The sequence below is a fragment of the Felis catus genome, chromosome C1 (genome assembly GCF_018350175.1).
Source record: "Felis catus isolate Fca126 chromosome C1, F.catus_Fca126_mat1.0, whole genome shotgun sequence".
In the NCBI taxonomy this organism is placed as follows: domain Eukaryota; kingdom Metazoa; phylum Chordata; class Mammalia; order Carnivora; family Felidae; genus Felis; species Felis catus.
Genome location: NC_058375.1, coordinates 61601517 through 61622299, shown reverse-complemented (window position 1 = coordinate 61622299; position 20783 = coordinate 61601517). Strand labels below are relative to the sequence as shown.

The 20783-nt window shown below is 37.1% G+C and overlaps 1 protein-coding gene across 6 annotated transcripts in view; it reads left to right on the top strand.

Moving 5' to 3' along the window:
* LRRIQ3 (leucine rich repeats and IQ motif containing 3) overlaps positions 1-20783 on the top strand; it is a 367465-nt gene that overhangs the window by 253159 nt on the left and 93523 nt on the right. For 4 of the 6 annotated variants that reach the window (XR_006584396.1, XR_006584397.1, XR_006584400.1 and 1 more), the window contains one exon: positions 3395-3508. The gene's annotated coding sequence lies outside the window, so the exon portion shown is untranslated. Of the gene's footprint in view, positions 1-1605; positions 1721-3394; positions 3509-20783 lie in introns of all 6 variants that reach the window. The other 2 variants (XR_006584398.1, XR_006584401.1) reach the window with 1 other exon arrangement.

Below are 20783 nucleotides of genomic sequence, written 5' to 3'. Positions count from 1 at the left end.
GGGGAAGGAGGGAAGTTTAACATAACTTTGATTTGTAAGCGTCTGTTCTGATTGATCAGTGAGGAGAAGCATTTCAGCTCATCATTAATAGGCAAAAAAAAAAAAAAAAAGGAATTGGGAGTTTTTGTCTGGTCCTGTCATAGGTAAGAAAGCATCTCACATAGGAGAGCATCTGTGAGTCTTTACCAAACTCAGATGGGGAAGGTTGTCTCTTTGCAGTAAAGCCTGGAACACAAAAGAATTTTCTTTTAATTGCCATTTTCCAGGATCACTGGATTTTGGTAAACTTTCATCATTGTCATAGATAAAAAATCTTAATATGGATTGAAAAACTGTGCAGATAATTTATTTTGATAGTAATTTATTCCTTAAATATTTATCGGGAATTCAAGCAATGGGTAGCTGTGGGCTCTTGTCCTTAGAGAGCTACAAGCTATAATTAAAAACTCCCCATGGACCTTACTGCATATCCAGTATAGGGCATTTGATAATTATCCAGGTGATTTGGATGAATGGTGAGATTTTTTTCCTAAATAATCTAGGTTAACAAGCCAAAGTAGGTGCTTAATAAATGTTTGTTGGATAAATGAATGAATTCTACATTAAACATAAAATTATATATTTACATATTTGATCCAGACTAAATAAGACTTGACCCAAGAGTTAATTTTCCCAAAATGTTTCATTGTTACTTATAAAATCTTCTCAGATGTTCTTTATAAAGTGTAAATGTTTTTCAGGGTGCACATACTTTTAAGCTTACATATTCTACTTACTCTGTCTTATAGAGGTATTATGATTTATACCTTTTTCACTTAAAAACCAAGGTTTATAGACATAAACTGAAAGAATGAAAGAATACTTCAAGTCCTGGCCCTAAGATCAGGAAGAACCTTTCCTGCCCTCTACTTACAAAGGAGCTGTTGTTAGCGAAGAATGAAAGCCTGGGATTTATCATGCATACTTAGACACTTAGTATATGTTTTTTCGTATAACACCTTAACAATTATGTAGGATCACTGGGTTCTGCTAAAGTTCTGTAACAAAATTATTAAAGATTTAAGATAGCTTCCCAAGCTCACATAACTGTGGGAAAACAAACAAAAAACTAAATAGACCCCACAGTGGTGGCAGAGAGAGCTTTGAGTAAATCGATTTGATCAAAATTTGTTATTGAATAATTGCTCGGTTCCTGGTATAGGGTTATGTGCTGGGAAGTGCAAAGCTGAAAAAAAAGTGGTCCCTTGAATATGTAGCATATAAAGGAACCAAGTGATGGTGCCCTAATGGTATTCTGAGTACGAGGTAAGCAACAGAGGAGAGGTTAATTCTACAAAAGAAGAAGGTAGCTGTCAAGAAAGACTGTGACAGAGACAACTAGACGTTCTCTGAAAAAATTTGAATCCCTACTTTCACAGCATGATGTAGGTCCTGGGAGAGGAGTCTCCAGCCAGGAACTGCTTTTTCCAGTCCCCTCTGCATCCAGATGGGACTCACCAATAAGTGTTCTCACCAATAAGAAGGTTGCCCAACAGAAAGTGAGCAGAAGTGATGTGTTCCACTTCTGGGCTTGGTCTCTCCACTCTTCTTGCTTTTACTGACTAGAAGCAGAAACCTCTGAGGCCCCAGTGGATGATGAAGACACTAGATGGAAGGAACATACATCCCTGAATCACAGTGTGGAAAAAAGGTCTCTGCCAATAAGAATATTGTTATGCAGGTAAAAAATAAAATTATTTTAAGCCATTGAAATTTGGGAATGTACTTGCTCTAGCAGTTATTATCACACTAATGACTATAGTAGTTACTCCAAACTGCATTATGACAAGTTAGTTTACATAGGCCAAATAATTTTAAGTTGAAAGGAACCTTATGTATCTCTCCAAATTTTTATTTTATACAGCAAGATATATGCCTACAAAAGACCCAAGGACACACTGCTAATTAGTGATGAACTTAGGCCTAGAATCCTAGGCTTTCCTACTACAATGTCCTTTTAAGTGTGTGTGTATGTATGTTATGACATTTTTATATAACACTTGTGTAAATCACCCAATTTAACTTTTTACAATTGACTTTAAGCCCATTTCTCTATATTGAATGACCTGAGAACAACTAGCACTAGTCATGGTTTTTCCTTATAATCACCTGCTCTGTGGATGAAGACAGCTAGTTTTCATTCATATCTTGATTTTAAGCTAAAATGTATAATTCCTTGAATTACTTCACATTTATTTTATCTTAGCTGAATCCTCTTAAAATCCATCCTGTATCTACTGTATCTTTTCTAAAATGAGGAGTTGCTTGGTCAAGAGAATATTAGGCTGGAAATAAAAATTATACTCCAACAGCTGTGGTATACCTATTTATTACATGTGAGTCTGGTAATAGTCTTAAGCAATTTACATTTCCAGTAACGCGGCAGAATGGCATTTCATGATCTACTTCTTGATGGGTGGGGACTATCTATAGATAGTCATATGACTAGTTTTATTCACTGACTTGTGAGTAGAAGCAGCATGTGTTACTTCCAGGGCATAGCTAGTATTGTTCCAGAACACTTTTTTTTCCCCTTTAGCACAGACATAAGCAATGTTCAAGACTGTGGCTTCTCTACCAAACTTTGTCTTTGGATAAAGATATGGACCCCCCCAACCCCAACCTACGGTGGACCTGTAGCAGGAACAACAAACAAGCCTTTGTTTTAGGTCTTTCAATCTTGAGGTTATTAAGACAGCATAACCTAACCTATCCTGACTGAAATGACACAACATTATCAGTGTGACCTTGAAAAATTCATTAAATCTCTTAGATTTCAAGCCTGTAATTTGGAAATTAACTGTTACTTGGAGATTCAGTTAGATAATGATTGTGAAAAATACTAGACTAGGAGTCAGAAAGTCTGAGTTTTGCTATTTACTCTGTCATTAACTGGTATAATTGGGGGGAATTATTCCTTCTCTCATTTATTCACAAAACGTTTATTAAGCACCTACTGTGACAAACTGCTAGAAGACAAGAATTAATAAAACATAGTTCTTGCCCTCATAAGAGCTCACAGGCTGCATGGGACAGACAGATTAAAAATATATAGAAATGTGTTAAGAGGTATAGTAGAGGTAAGTGCAGGTTATTACGAGAAGCCCAGAGGAGACTATTGGCTCGCTCTACAGGGGAGTAAGGGAAAGCATCACAGAGAAGACATTTCAAATTGAACCTTTTTATTTAAAAAGGTGGCATTTTCAGCAGGAGGAATGACATATGAAAATATTTTACATAAAAGGACAATCCCTTTTATTTCTTTAACTCTGACATATCTAGCTTCTCTTTCCTTGTCTTCTTTCTTCTCTTCTCTTTTTATTTTTATTTATTTTTTATTTTCTCTTCTGGACAGGGGCATACAGTGGTACTTCTGGTGTTTGTCAAGGTATCATTATGGTTCACTTCTTAAAAATCCAAGAATCCTTTGGGCATTATCTGGGACTTACAAAAAGAAGGTAAAAAGAAGGTAAATTTTTTTTCTTTATTAAAACATTCAGCTCTATATACGTTGTAGCCAGGGAATATAAAGCAGGCTTTATACACTGCATATAGAAAAAAAATTTTGCCTTAAAGTGGTTTTATTCTATTATTTCCAATGCCCTTATAAAAGGCTTCTGGGTGTGTAGGTATATAAGTGTCTCTGTGTGTATAAATGTATGTATATATATATATACATATATATATGTGTGTGTGTGTGTGTGTGTGTGTGTGTGTGTGTGTGTGGGTGTGTGTGTGTGTGGGTGTGTTTCAGCAGTTACTCACCCCAAACCTACAGGAAGATTTAGGAGGTATACTGGTATCTCACACTGCCATGCAGATTGTACAGAAGAATACATATGATGGGCCAACGCATTTCTTGGAGCTTTTCTGATGTACTCCCTACGGCTAAGACCTCATGGTTTGAAAGCTGGAGCAACTTCAATGACTACAGATGGGCCAGTGTCTCTAGGGCTGGGGTATGGTGGGGTGAATACTTACCCGAGGCACAGTGAAGAATCCAATTCTTTCAGAGGGAGAGAAGAGAAAAATCTTTCAGGTTGGGAAGCAAGGCTAGGAACAAAGGCATCAAGGATTCCTTTTCCTCAGACACTAGGAACCATTATACATAGCTTCTAAACCTGTTATCTCTTTATTTTAACTATTCCAGTTATGGACACTGCAATAAAGTTTGTTACATACACAAGACTTTTTGTAGTGACTGTTATGGAGAATTAAGGGATGGATGCATAAAGGAAGGAATGGCTGTCCCCATATCATTTTCAGTGCAGTTATTACTGCAGTGGCAACATTACATAGAGGAACACAGCATCCTGTAGTATCAGGTGGTACCCAGCCACAGAGTGAATGACAGAGTTAGAGCTGAGTGTAGGCGGGAAGCCATATCTCATAAAGTAGCAACAGCCAATGGGATGACTCAGAATTAGGACAAGGCATTTTCACTTTTCCCCAAATATACTAGACAAATAGGGGCTCACATTCTAACTTCATAATATGAAACTACCTGTCATGTTTGTGTTAAAAGTTAATATTTCTGTGTGGCAATAGCCCAGGATCTGTGGGGGGTGGCAGACCACAAACACGTACATAAAGCAGGAAAGGGAGCTGAAACATGAGGAAGGATTACACCGAGGAAAGCTAATGGGGTTCATGCTCATCCCACATGGTAGTGGGGAGCTACTGAGAATTTTGTGCAAGGGAAATCATAGTAAGATTTGTGTTTTGTAAAGCAATCTCCAGTAAACATACTGAAAATGGATCAAAATCAGGAATACAGGAGAAGCTAATACAGAAACGAACAAAATTTTGCTACTGTATTTGTAGCATCTGGAGCAGTGTGTGTCTGCAGAAGGTGCACAGAAATATTTGTGGCATGAAAGAGTGAAGGCAATGATGCGGACTTGAACTACCTCAGTGGCTATGAGTTAGTGAGATGCTCAGGATACAAAAATACAAGGCACTTGGATCACTGATTGGATATAGGATGAAAAGGAGAGGAATTTTAAGATGACCTAGATTTCTGGTTTGGATGAATTCTGATGCCTCTAACTAAAAAGAGAAATCATAGGGAAAATAATTTTGTCTAATTAGAGCTTAACTTTACCTAATTGGAGCTTAACTTCCTTATTTTTTAAATAAGGAAGATAAAGTAGGAAGTCTCTAAGTTGTCAGGTAGGTCCAACAGTTTATGATTTGATGATTCCAAAACAATTAGTAAAAGAAAGTAAACTGCTATCAAAGAATATATTATGGGTAGAAATATTGGCTTTCAACAATGCAGTATTATAACAGGGGCCCAGAGTGCTGAATAAAGAAAGATGACTATTTGTAGGCCCTTGCTTGACCTTTTCTTTTTTAACATTCTAGCGTCTTGTCCAGTGTTTGTTTGTTTTCAGAGAGCATTATACAGCTTCTGCTTCTGCTTAACTTATGAGCTACTATGATCTCAGCCCATTTTGTCTTCTTTTGTTTTATCCTGTAATGCCTTTCCTTATAGTCTTTTTTATAAAAAATCATTCAGTGCACACTTGTGTGTTTTGTTTGTTTCTTTTTGAGAGAGAGAGAAAGAGAGAGTTCCTGCACCAGCTGGGGAGGGGCAGAGGGAGAGAGAGAAAGAGAATCCCAAGCAGGCTCCATGCTGTCAGCACAGAGCCTGATGCAGAGCTCTATTTCATGATCATGAGATCATGACCTGAGCTGAAATCAAGAGTCAGACACTTAACTGACTGAGCCACCCAAGCACCCCAGTGCACACTTGTGTTTTGATCCTAATTTTCTTTCCATCTGCTTTTTGTTAACTTACAATTCTTTACCTTTTCCTGAGATATTAGCAATTCTATTTGGCATCATCTGAAAATGCATTGGTTTTATTCTTAAATATGTCTTTGAAAGCATTTATAAAGATAAAATGTTCACTGCTTCTTTTTTTTTTTTAACTTTATTTTTGACTGAGAGAGAAAGTGCAAGCAGGGGAGGTGCAAGGAGAGAGAGACAGAGAATCCCAAGCAGGCTCTGTGCTGACAGTGAAGAGCCTGGTGCAGGGCTCAAACCCATGAATTGTGAAATCATAACCTGAGCTGAAATCGAGTCAGATGCTTAACCAACTGAGCCACCCAGGCACCACCCTCACTTCTATAGTAACAACAAACATAAAGTAAAATAATCATGGTAAAAAATTTCCATTCACAGTAACAACTAATGTAAAATATACACACTAACTTTAATAAGAAATTCATGTGATATTTTACTGAGAGGCATGAAAGAATTCTTGAGTAAATGAAGCAATATGCCATATTTCTAGTAAGTCTGAATGTTGTCAAAATGTCAGCTTGCCTAGGGGCGCCTGGGTGGCGCAGTCGGTTAAGCGTCCGACTTCAGCCAGGTCACGATCTCGTGGTCCGGGAGTTCGAGCCCTGTGTCAGGCTCTGGGCTGATGGCTCAGAGCCTGGAGCCTGTTTCCGATTCTGTGTCTCCCTCTCTCTCTGCCCCTCCCCCTTTCATGCTCTGTCTCTCTCTGTCCCAAAAATAAATAAACGTTGAAAAAAAAAATTTTAAAAAAATGTCAGCTTGTCTAACCTTATATTGTAGGTTTAATGTAGTTAAAATCAAGTTCCAATTAGAATTTAACTTGATGAAATTATCTAAAAATTCTTGTGGAACAGTTCTCAGAAATAAATAAGACAAAAGAAAAATGTGGAACTTACATTAGAATCATTATAAAGTATGTAACCAGACAAGAATGTAAGGTGTCTTTATTTGGGATCTCTAGGGACAGAGCCTATGATGAGTGTTCATGTACGAGTGACTTATTAAGGGAATGTGTCAGGAGAAACCTGTAAGGGGCAGGGTAAACAGGATACAGAAAGGAAAGAAATCATGCATGGATGTAGTTTAGATTATGTATTTTCAGTGGGACAGTATTACCTGACTCTAAGAATCAGATTATCTTGTTTCAAAATGGGTTGAGTATGGCAGACAGAATTCTGCGATGGTGTCCAAGATTTCTACCAACTGGCCTAAATTTCCTACTTCATTCTGTCCCCTTGAGTGTAGGTGGGATGTGAGAATCTAATAGGGCAATTACTTTCTTGGTTAGGTCATACTATAGAAGGTTCTGCTTGTTTTGAAGAAGTAAGTATCAATGTTGTGGCAGCCTTACTAGGACCTGACAGTGGCCTCTAGTTACAGAGAGTGGCCCACCACCAACAGCCATGAAGAAAGAGGTCTCAGTCCAAAAACTTCAGGAAACTGAATTCTTCCAACAACCTGGAAGAGGACTGCAAACTACAGATGAGAACACACCCCCAGAGGATTCTTTGCTTATAACCTGGGAAGACCCTAAGGTCTTCCTTACCCATCCAACCATACTCTGACGACCTGACACATGGAAACTGTGAAATAACAAGTTTGTGTTGTTTTAAACCACTAAATTTCTGGTTCATTTTTACAGAGCCAGAGGAAATTAATACATGGGGTAAACTTAGGTATAACATTCTCCTTTAAGAAAGGGAACTATTAACTGGGAGTGGCTTGGCCGAGGATACTGATCCTATCTACCTCTGCAATTTCAGATAGTAGAGGCTTTTAATGAATTTGTACCCAGAGAATATCTCACTCTTTAAATCTGTTCCTTGCTAGAGTCTCCTCTATCAGGGCTAAGAGTATGTGGGAGTAGTGAGAGGGAACCATGCTTGGAGGCCAACTAAATTGCAAGAATTATGTTTAGAGGCTTTCTATTGTGTCCTCATATTATCTTCATATATACATGGAGAGCGAGGTACTGGCTCCTGATGTCTTATACAAGGAAACAGATGCAGAGATACTTAGTAATTTTGGAAAAGACAATGTAGGTTATCAAGAGCCCATCTCCAGGGGCCCTGGTGACTTTTATTGTCTCCTCTCTGCTTGTAATGTCACGTTTACCTTCCCTAAACATCCACCTTTCATTCCTCAGCTGTCACTAGAGCAAATAACAAATATCTGTGGCAGATCAACTGGCAACCCAGTTTATACATAATTATTTTATACTTTTTGAGAATAGAGTGAAAAAATAGCACCTTTGTTAATAAATAGGAATAAATTGTATACAATTATACAGTTTAAAATGTCTAAGAAATTTTCTTCAGGGTAGAGATTATACTATCGGTCATCCATTAGTTGGTTCAAAAGTGCTTCTAAGTGTCAAGGTAAAGCCTGATATAGAAGTACTCAGTACAATGCAAAGTGATTTCCCAGCCAACATCTGCTGGGAAAATCCCAGTTGCTTTTGGTATTGTACTCTGCAAGTTGTCTTAGACTGTACTCTGTGAACTTATGTGTTTTCTGAGGGTTAATTTTTAAAAAAATAGAAATAATGCCTAAAATCATCAGTAATATTTCAGGGAGGCTCAGAGCCATTGAAGCAATTGGAGTCAAGATGAAAGTTATCAGCCAGAATGAAAAGGACTAAGGGATCACAGACATTGGCTGCATTCTCTCCTTAGAGAAGGCTTCATCCAGAACAATACTCACACTGCTGCCAAGATGAATGAAATTGCTAAATCTGGAATATGACAAAGACTTTGAATGCCATTTAATGAAGAAGGTGGAGAAAAATAGATCTATTGGATATAGACAAATGCTATCTAATGCTTGATTAGGCATTGTCAGTAAGGTTTTTTTTTATTTTATGAATGCATAATTTTAGATACCTGCTTTTTTCTATAAATTATTTAGTTACTCTTCATATTGATGTTGTATGAAAAATGGACATGCTGACTTTTTTCTATTTACTATGACATCTATTGCTTTCCCTTTATTATGATACATTTTATTATGTGCTGGAATTATCCACCACTTTTCAGGAATTTGTATAAATAATGAAACTCATTTTTTACTCCAAGACTTCTTATAAAGGGACTTGAGGTGTTCCATAAGCCAGATTCACTCAACTTTGTCACTCACCCTCATTATTACCAACCCTAACCCTGCCTTTTCCAACTCCATCCAGACCTGCCATCTCTCCCCAATATCAGACTCTTACAGAAGTTTTAGAGAACATAAGAGGATAATAATGAACTTGAGGCCAAAGGATGAAAGACCTACCAAATGAGAAGCAACCTGAAACAATAAGTTCCATGATTAGTGGCAGTATTTAGAACTAAACACATATGTGAATAAAGAGAGACAATATGGCAATAAAAAGTCCTGACTAGGAATTAAATGGCCTGGATTTTAATCCTAATTCTGCGACCTCTTAGCAAGCTAAACTACTATAACAACAACAACAAAAAAAAAAACCTATAAAATACAGTGACTTAAACAAGATAGAATTGTTTTCCTTTTTTACTTAATGTGTCATAGATGAATGTTCAGGAATGACAAGATGGCTTTGTCATTTTTAATATATAGCTTCCCACATTGCTCACATTGCCATTTTCAAGTTAGAAAAAAAGGAGAAGGAAAAAGAACAGGGCAAGATATTTTGTGTTTAAAAGAATCAGGGATTGCCTGGGTGGCTCAGTCTGTTGAATTTCCAACTCTTGATTTCAGTTCAGTTCAATTCATGATCTCAGGGTCGTGGGATGGATCCTCATGCTGGGCTCTCCCACTTCCCTTCTCCTCTGCTTGCTCACTCTCTTTCTTTCTCAATATAAAATTTAAAATAATTGGAAGTCAGACACATTATTTCCATTTATATCCCACTATCTAAAACCTAGTTATATAGTGTGTTTCTTCCATGTTGTGTACCTCCAAGGGGCATCATTTGCAGTGAATTTTATGTGTATGATGCCCCTTGGTATTATGCAGAGTGGTGGCTCTGTAATGGCCATCTACTGTAGGAGAAGTGCAGTAGGCAGAATTTGGCCATCCATGACTTTTGCCCTCCTCCAGTGAACATGTTGAATTATATACCAAAAGGGATGTAACTAAGATTACTAATAAGCTAACTTTAAGATAGGTAGGTTATCCTACATTATCTGATTGGGCCTACTATAACTCCAGGAGCAGAGATCTTTCTCTGGTGTTAAGAGAAGTCAGAGATTTAGTGTGATGGATTCAATGAGCCATTATTCATTTGAATATGAAAGGCTATATAATTAAGCAAACAGAGACCTCAACTTTATAAATAGGAAGGAACTGAATTCTGCCAATAATTTTGCTGAGATTAGAAGCAGATTCTTTCTCGAAATCTCCAGGTAAGAGCCCAGCCCAGCCACCATCTTGATTTTAGCCTTGTGCAGCCCTGAGTTGATAACTCAGCTGGATCCTCTGGCATTTCTTGTCTACAGAACTGTGCGATATTAAGGGGTGTTATTTTCAGCTGGTAAATTTTGAAAATTTGTTGTGGCAGCAATAGAAAACTAATTCAGGAAGTTTCAAAATATAGTCTCTAGCTATGAAACCAAAATGTACTGCTAAAAGGAAGGAGGAAAGAATGTGTACTGGGAGTAATCAGTGAACTCTTCAACAGCCACTGTTTGCAAGATTGTGTCCTCAGGTTACTTATCTGTGGAGGTTTGACCTAACCAGAGGTCTTGTGGTTCCTTTGCTGTGATATATTATAATTACACTAAGAATATAGTAAAGTGTATCCTTCTATGTCGACTGACCTTGATAGGATATCTGAGCACTCATCTCTCCTTCTGTTTGTCCATCAAGAAGCCTGCTCACCCTGGCTAGCTTGATTCTCCTCCTCTTTTTGTCTCAACACTCTACAAATCCACTCATGTGAAAAGGAAAAAGAAAAGATAAAAGCTAAGCAAAGATAAAAATAAGAACATCAACATCAACTATATATAACAAACAATAGATGATTTTCCTGAGCTGAGTGAGTTGGTTAAATTTTTATGGCTTTAAGGGTGCTACATTTCCAAAGATGAACGGTAGAATTCAGGGTGATATTCTAAATACAAAGGTGATTCCAGTACGCATAGTCTCCATTGCTGATTGCTAGCTCCAGTGGCAAGGCCACTTGATACAATAGTGGAAGACAGTGGCAAAGCTGGAGTGAGAAGCAAGAAAGGAAGGAGAAAGAGAAAAGGCTATTTTCAATGGCATTTAGCCAATTGTTCTCACAAATACAAAAAAAAAAAAAAAGCAAAGATATTATGCATGCATACAGAGGAGAAGAGTAGAATTACAGTTAACAAGAGGAAAAATGGAATTTGGATCAACTTCGTTCCTTCTTTCCACTCCTCCCTCAAACCTTGACTACCATGTTCGTCACTATCAAATGTGTGCATGTGTGCACACACACATACACACACATAAGGAGGTGGAAATAACAGAGTAGAGACAATGATCTATGATGATTCAACTTATGATTTTTTGACTTTACAATGGTGTGAAAGCCATATGTATTTGGCAAAACCTAGCCTTTGAATTTTGAATTGTCATCTTTTCCTGGGCTCGCGATCTTTGATGCTAGGCACTGGCAGTGAGCCTCATGACCCCCAGTCAGCCACACGACCACAAGGGTAAACAACAGATACACTTAAGAACATTGTGTACCCATACAACCATTTTTTTTCATTTTCAGTCCAATATTGAATAAATTACAAAAGATGTTCAACGCTTTAGTATAGCATAGGCTTTATGATAGATAATTTTTCCCATCTGTAGGCTAATGTAAGTATTCAGAGCACATTTAACATAGGTGAGGCTAAGCTCTGATGGTCAGTAGGTTAGGTGCATTAAATGAATTTTTGACTTAGGATATTTTCAACTTATGATGGGTTTTTCCAATTGTAACCCTGTTTTAAGTCAAGGAAGATCTATATGGTAAATGTCACATTAGATCTGATCCAGACTAATATTTGACTTCCAGGCACACAAGTCTTTCCTTACTTTCAGACCCAGGTTAAGTGTGCTCTCAAAGGCTGCAAGCTGAGGTATAATGGATTTCCAACATATGGTAACAAATGATTAAGCGATTGTGTCTAAGGTTACGACCTTCCCCACCACTGGCTTTTGATTTAGCTTTTGCTCCATTTAAGATCTTGTAAGATCTTAATTTCCTCCAATAAAGGTTTACTTAAGAAATAAAACTCATTAAACTCTGAGAGGACTCATAAAAATTCAAGTGTACCTTCCCTCTGAAATGCGAACTAAATTTCAAGTAATGCCATAAAGTAAAATTAAGTTTTTTTTATTTCAAATATCTTCGTAGTTGACAGATTTTGAGTTTAGTTGGTTTGTTTTTTCTTCTTAAGAATCTGATGAATCAGAAATTTCTTTAAAAAGAATGACCCTTTTAGTTTTAAGCTGAACTTATCATTTAAGAATTGTGAAGTCTCAGGCTTAGGAAAGCTTAACATTTTATTATTTTTACTATCTTTGCTTTACAAAAATCACAAGTTACTGAGTTATAAGGTTGCAGAGCTAGAAAAGATTTTTAAAAAATCTCTCTCCATATTTTTTATTAGAGTTCTTATTGTCCGTAAGAGCCGCTGAAGAAGGGGTGTCTTGGTAGCTCAGTTGAGTGTCAGACTTCAGCTCAGGTCATGTTCTCATGGTTCCTGAATTCTAGCCCGGCACTGGGGTCTGTACTGACAGCTGACAGGTCTAACCTGCAGTCTGCTTCAGATTCTGTGTCCCTCACTCTCTGCACCCCACCCCCCACTCTCTGTCTCTCTTTCAAAAATAAATAAACATTAAAAAAACGGACCACTGAAGAGGCCGACTGTGGGTTGAAAGCTGTGCCTCTAAAAGATGTGGAAGTCCTAACTCCCAGTGACTGTGAATGTGGCCTTACTGGGAAATAAGGTCTTTGCAGATGATCAAGTTAAAATGAGGTCTAGTGTGGGGCTATCCAATATGGCTATGCCCTTATAAAAAGGGGAAATTTGAATCCAGCAATAGGCATAAATACAGGGAAGACACAGGGAAAATGCCATCTATAAACAAAAGAATGCCTGAAGCCATCAGAAGCTTGGAGAAGGGTATGGAACAAATTCACCCTCACAGCCTCGGAAGAAATCAACTTCGCTAATACTTTCATTTTGGCTTTCTAGCCTCCATAACTGTGCAGCAATAAATGTCTACTTTTTTTAAGCCATCCAATTTGCGGCTCTATGGCATCCCTGGGAAACTGCTAGAAAGCCCAAGCCTAATTGTTTTGGGAAGAAACCTATGCTAAATAACAGGAAATCCAACTTACCTCAGTGAATATTTTCCTCTGTTTAATAAAAGTAGTCATAAAAAATGGAAAGAATTAAGATGCTCTTAAAACATAAATGTTTAAGATTTTAAAAAAATGCTTAAAGTAAGATGTCAGTTGTCCCTAAATTAATTCAACAGAGTACCATTGATTTTATTTTTCTGGAACTGTGAAATTGATGTTAAAAAGTTTATATGGAAAAGAAGTAATCTAGTAATTATAACCAGGGGAAACCTGATAAAGAAGAGCCATGTAACAAATCACTACAAATTTAAAGGCTTAAAACACCACCAATTTATTATCTCACAGTTTCTATAGGTCAGCAGCCAGCCAAAGGCATAACTGGATTCTCCTCTCAGGGCATCATAGGTTGAAATCAAAACTGTCTTGTCATCTGGAGCTTGGAGGTTTCTACCAAGCTCCTTCAGGTTGTTGGTGGGATTCAGTTTCTTGCAGTTAAAGCACTGAGGCCTCCATTTTCTTACTGGCTGTGGGCTGTGGGTTGCTCTCAGCAACTGAAAATTGCCCACATTGCTTGCCATGTTTCTTCCCTCATCCTGAAAACCAACCTTGGAGAATCTTCTCTTACTTTGAATACCTTTCTTCAGAAAGAGCCTGGTCCCTTTTAAGAACTAATTAGATCAGGCCTACCTAGGATAATCTCTTTCTTAAGGCCAACTGTGCCATATAACGTAACCTTATCATGGGAGTGACCTTCCATCATATTTACAGGTACCTCCCACAGTCAAAGGCTGGGGGATTATATGAGTGGGGGTCATGGGTGGTCATCTTAGAATTCTGCCTACCACAAAGCACAAAGTTATTAATGGCAGTGGAAGTACAGCCACACGATGAAATACTATGCAGGTACAACAAAAAGTATAGACTTTCTGATATAGGAAGGCACATTATTAAATTAGAAAAAAAATGTTAGAAGAAAAACAGTATAGGGTTGTGTTTATCTTTATGTAAGAATTGGTGGAAATAAAGGTTTATAGTCAGAAGCCCAACCATGAACTTATTGTTTCATCATTGGAACAATGATTAAAGCACTGTTCCTGTTCTAAAGTGCAGAAAGTGTGGTAGGGATCAAAAACCAAATCCCAAACTGAATATAATTCAAATAAGAGAAATATTACAGAAAGATGAGCATTTGTTTTGTGGTTTTAAAGAAAGAAGTGATTGTACCAAGTGCCTGCAAGGCCTAGTTTTTTTTCCTTGGCGATACCTGCCTGCCTGCCAGATAGGGCCATTTAGATCATTGTCTATTGATCTGTACAATTCAAACTTTCACATTTAAAACACTAGAAGAAGCATTACATTCCTAAAATCTCATTAGGTATCATTGGATCATTGATTTCCACATATTGATTAGAAGGCAATATACAGTTTTCATGATTTAAAAAAAAATACTTTCTTGTAAAGCATTAGTCTGTGTGAGAGTCAGAAGACTGGATATGAGTTTTCTTCATTTTTGTGAAGATTGCTACACAAAGAAAGGTTGTTGGTAAAATATAAACAAGACATGCTTATCAGATAATTACATGATATAAATTCTCCTTTTCTACTTTGGACTATCATTATTATAACCTGAATTTCTTCTTTAGTTATTTTAAACTATCTGTATTCATTCCATTTTGAGAAATAGCAAAATAAGTCCACTGGATTTTCCTGTGTCTTGCTTCCACATTTCCTTCAAATCTCTACTCAGATATAATCTTCACAATGAGGGCTTCTCTAAAATAACCCCACACCACTACCCCAACTCCCTGTACCCTTACCTGCTCTTTTTCTTTAAAAAATATTTTTTAATGTTTATTTATTTTTGAGAGAGAGAGTGTGTGTGTGAGCAGGGAAGCAGCAGAGAGAGGGAGGCCCAGCATCTGAACCAGGCTCTAGGTTCTGAGCTGTCAGCACGGAGCCCAGCACAGGGCTCAAACCCACCAGCTGTGAGATCACGACCTGAGCCAAAGTCGTACATCTAACCGACAGAGCCACCCAAGCATCCCTCTTTTTTTTTTTAAGTTTATGTATTTATTTTGAGAGAGACAGAGACAGCAAGTGGTGGATGTGCAGAGAGAGACAAGAGAGATATTGAGAGAGAATCCTAAGTAGGTTCCATGCTGTCAGTGAGCCCAGTGTGAGGTTTGAACTCACAAAACTGTGAAATCGTGACCTGAGCCAGAACCAAAAGTCGGACTCTTAACTAGCTGAGCCACCCAGGTGCCCCTGCTCTTTTTCTGTATACCACTTACTTTGAAACTATTACATATATGAGCTTACTTGTCTCCTGTGTGTCTCCTCCATCACAGCATACATTCCGTAAACAGAGCAGGGTCTTTGTCCTGTTTGCAGCTCTGTCTGGCACAACTAGAACAGTGTTTGGTTTAAGGGCACTCAAAAATATACATATTTAATGAATAAATAACCAATTTATTGAAGAATAAATTCTATTCATTGTCCTTAAATGAGTTATGTTAATTCTTGCTTCCCCCACCCCCAAAGAAAGTCTCTGACAAATATTAAAAGAACACAAGCTTTGTTCTCTCTGCTTTTTTTGTTTTGTTGTTGTTATTGTTCTCTCTGCCTCTATCTGGAAGTGACATGAGGGCAGTCATCACGTCACACAGCCTAGCCAACATCCAAGGGGGATAAGGTGCCAAGTTGCCTTTACTTGGTATAGTAAATAATAAGTGTGGTATAGTAAATAATAAATATTTGGTCTCTCTCTCCAGTTTCTGACACACAGCCCCTTGAAATCCACTGTCTTCATATGCTAATGGTTTTGGTATACCCCTATGTAGCTTTAGGGTGAAGTTTTGTCTTCCAAAAATCAACCACATGTTTAGAGGGTTAGAACTGTCAGACCTACTCCCTAACTTCTGTGGATCAGAAAGACTCTAGAGAATGAGTTCAATCATCAATTGCCAGTGATTTAATTAATTGTGTCCATATAATGAAACCTCCATTTACTATTAATAATGGGGTCAGGGAACTTTCCAGGTTGGTGAATACATCACTGTGCTGGGAAAGTGGTACTCCCAGAGTCGGCATGGAAGCTCGCCCCCCCCCCCGCCCCAAACTTTGCCTTATGCATCTCTTCCATTTGTCTTTTTCTAAGTTATCTTTTATAATAGACTAGTAATTGTAAGTAAAGTGCTTACCTGAGTTCTATAAGTCATTCTATTGAATTATCAAACCTGAAGATGGAGTTGTGACAACCCTGAAATTTGTAGTCAGCTGGGCAGAAGTGTGAGTAGCCGAGGTACTCCCATTTTGGGCTGGCATCTGAAGTGAAGCCAGTTTTATGAGACTAAGCTTAACCTGGGAGTGGGGGTGAGGGGGGATTGTGCTAGCACTGGGCAGTTACTGCAAGAATTGAGTTGAATTGTTTAACACCTAGTTGCTGTTGGAGAATTAGAGAGTTGGTTGGTGTTACAAAAGACACACTATTTTGATATTAGAAAAAGCCATACATGCAGTCAACCTGAGTCTCTGTGAATGGTTTCTCTCAAAGCATCTCCTCAATCACCTGTGAAAGCATCTCCTTCCCAATGCATTCTTTCTCTTGGTGGATAACTACTACTTGGAGAAATTTATCAGACTCCCTAGGCTTCTGGTTGAGTAGGTAAACAGGGGGTAGCATAGGGGTGATGGTTGGGTAGGTCCTGGTAGCATGTGTTTGGTGACTTACTTTTGAGTGAGCTTTCAGAATTTGGCTGCAATTCTAAGGCAACATAAAATATTCTAATCTCCATCCTCAAATGAACAAATTAATATTTAAATTTCTTGTATATATTGGGTTGACTCTAACTTTGTGAAAACCTTTTGAAGACTTTTATTCAAGAGAATGTCAAAATCTATCTTAGGACCAACTGGACTTCTTACTGATATGTGAAAGACCAGCTCTTAGATTTTCTAATTATTATCTTTGGATAAATTATAAATTTAAAATTATAAATTATAATTAACACACTAAAAGAAAAATATGCACTATTTTGTTTTTAAAAATAACTACAAAATAAAGTCTATTGAAAAAAAAAGAGATATAACCCAAATTTAGGATTATATAATTCTAACTGAATATTACATTGAGTTCTTACCATTTTGGAAGCAAATATAAAATAGCTACCATACTATGTTACCTAAGTCTCTTTTGTCTTAATAATAAAAGACCTTTGCTGCTTTAACTAGAATTGACATCAGTTAGAATTTTTTGCCTGATTTCTTTAATAAGAGACTCTGAAGATGAGGAAGAAAAAAATCTTTAATAGCAGTTCCATAGAAGGAAAAGAGGAAAATAATAACAACTATCATAAAAGACTGCTTAATACAATCCAGGCATTATAGAAGGCAATTTACGTATGTGATCAAATGTGATATTCATAAAAACTCTGTGAGTAGTGCTTATTCCTGCAATGTACAGATGAGATATCTCATTTTGCAGAGAGTCACAAAAAGGCTGCAAGTTTCCCAAAATCATATTGTTGATAGTAGTCAACAAGGGTCCAGGGTCCTAGGGTCCAGGGTCAGGTCTTCTTTACTCTATGTCGATGCTGTACACCATGATTGCCAATATAGGTCAGTGACACTCTGGTGGTCCATGAGCACATTTTCACTGAGATAAAAAATCAGAAAATAAGAACAACATTGTGAATTTTCCAGAAAATTAATTTAATTTAATTTGAAGTGCTGTCCTTCATTCAAGGTTGTATCCTTCCTACCTTTTGGTCTTTATTTCGATGTAATGAAATGATGGTGATAATACATGGAGAATTTTGTTTATTTTTTTAAATATATTTACTTGGAAAGGGAAAATACAACATTTTGCGAGTTTCTAGCATGAGAAAAAGTCTTTAAAATCCAAATATCTGAAAATTAAAGTTCTATATCCTCTCTTGTTAATGAACATTGGTTATATCTTACATTGACTCTCCAAAAATGACTCCCTTACAAACATTTTAGTGCTTCTATTTGGCCAGCTCGCACTTTCCCAGAAAAACCTAGTCCCATTTGAATTGTTGTCTACTTGGTGCCTGCTCCAGAGGAGCCAAATTTTTCTGGAAAAAAAAAAGATAAGCATTTCACTGTTTTTTGTATTAATTCATTTTTGATACACAAAAACTTTACATAATTAATGTATACAACTTGATGAGTTTGGACATAAGTATACACCCATGAAACCATCACTGTAATCTATCTATGCCATAAACCTATCCTTTATCTCCAAATGTTTCTTCCCACTTACTATTATTATTATTATTATTACTACTACTACTACGTGTGATAAGAACTTTGACATAAGATCTATCTTCAGCATATTTTTGAGTATGCAATACAATATTGTTAACTATAAGCACTATGCTATATCTATATTTCTATCTATCTATCTATCTATCTACACATATATAAATTCATCCATAGATGGACATTTAGATTGCTTCAATGTCTTGGCTATTGTGAATAATGCTTCAGTGGATGTAAAGGTATGTCTTGGAGATCCTGATTAAATTACTTTGGATCTATACCCAGAAGTAGGATTGCTGGGTCATATGATAGTTTTATTTTTAATGTTTTGAGGAACCTGCATACTGTTTTCCATAGTGGCTGTGCCAATTTACATTTCTACCAGTGGTGCTCAAGGGTTCCTCTTCTCCACACTCTTGCCAACATTTGTTAGTGTTGTTGTGTTTTGTATTTTTTGTAAAAGGCATCCTAACATGGTTGAGGTGACATATTATTGTAATTTTGATTTGAATTTCCCTGATGGTTAGTGATGTTGAGCACCTTTTTATATATCTGGTGACTACTTGTATCTCTTCTTTGGAGAAGAGTATATTAAGTTCCTTTGCCCATTTTTTTTAAAATTTTTTTTTAATGTTTATTTATTTTTGAGACAGAGAGAGACACAGCATGAACAGGGGAGGGGCAGAGAGAGAGGGAGACACAGAATCAGAAGCAGGCTCCAGGCTCTGAGCCATCAGCCCAGAGCCCGACGCGGGGCTCGAACTTGCGGACCGCGAGATCGTGACCTGAGCTGAAGTCGGACGCTTAACCGACTGAGCCACCCAGGCGCCCCTCCTTTCCCCATTTTTAAATGCAATTATTTAGTGTTTTTTTTTTCTTTTTTTTTCTTGACTATTGTTTTATAAGAGTTCCTTATATATTTTGGATATTAACCCTTTGTTGAATATGTGATTTAGAAACATTTATCCCATATTGTAGGTAGCATTTTTATTTTGTTGATTGTTTCCTTTGCTGTGCAGAAACTTTTTAGTTTGACATTATTCTACTTGTTGATTTTTGCTTTGTCTCCTGTGCTTTTAGTGTTACATTCAAGAAATCACTGCAACTTTACTGAATTCATTTATTAGTTTTAACAGTTTTTTTGTGAATTATTTGGGGGTTTTACACATAAGATGATGTCCTCTGCAGAGATAATTTTACTTCTTACTTAAATTCCTTTTATTTCCTTTTCTTCCCTAATTGCTCTGTGTAGGACTTCCAGTATTATGTTGAATAGAAGTGGCAAGGTGAGCATCCTTATCTTATTCCAGTTCTCAGAGGAAAAGCTTTCATTTATTCAATATTAGCTGTGGACTTTTCATATATGGCCTTTACTGTGTTGAGGTAATTTCCTTCTATACTTAATTGGTTAAGAGTGTTTATCATGAAAACACGTGAATTTCATGAAGTGCCTTTTCTGCACTTACTGTGATGATCATGTGCTTTTTATCCTTTATTCTGTTAATGTGTTATATAGCACAATGATTGATTTATGCATGTAGAACCATTCTTGCATCTGAGGGATAAATCCCACTTGGTCATGATGTATTATCTTTTTAATGTGCTGTTGAATTTGGTTTGCTAGTACTTTGCTAAAGTTTTGGATCTATACTCATCTGGGTTATTGGCTTGTAGTTTTCTTTTCTTGTGGTGTCTTCGCCTAATTTTGTTATCAAGGTAATGTTGGCATCAAACTGAGTTTGGAGTGTTCTCTTCTATTTTTTGGAAGAGTTTGAAAAGGATTGGTGTTCTTTATTTTTATTTTTTTCAATATTTATTTATTTATTTTTAATATGAAATTTATTGTCAAATTGGTTTCCATACAATACCCAGTGCTCATCCCAACAGGTGCCCTCCTCAACACCCATCACCCACACTCCCCTCCCTCCCACCCCCCGTCAACCTTCAGTTTATTCTCAGTTTTTAAGAGTCTCTTATGGTTTGCCTTCCTCCCTCTCTAACTTTTTTTCCCCTTCCCCTCCCCCATGGTCTTCTGTTAAGTTTCTCAGGATGCACATAAGAGTGAAAACATGGTATCTGTCTTTTTCTGTATGACTCATTTCACTTAGCATAACAGTCTCCAGTTCCATCCGTGTTGCTACAAAAGGCCATATTTCATTCTTTCTCATTGCCGAGTAGTATTCCATTGTGTATATAAACCACAATTTCTTTATCCATTCATCAGTTGATGGACATTTAGGCTCTCTCCATAATTTGGCTATTGTTGAAATTGCTGCTATAAACATTGGGGTACAAGTGCCCCTGTGCATCAGAACTCCTGTATCCCTTGGGTAAATTCCTAGCAGGGCTATTGCTG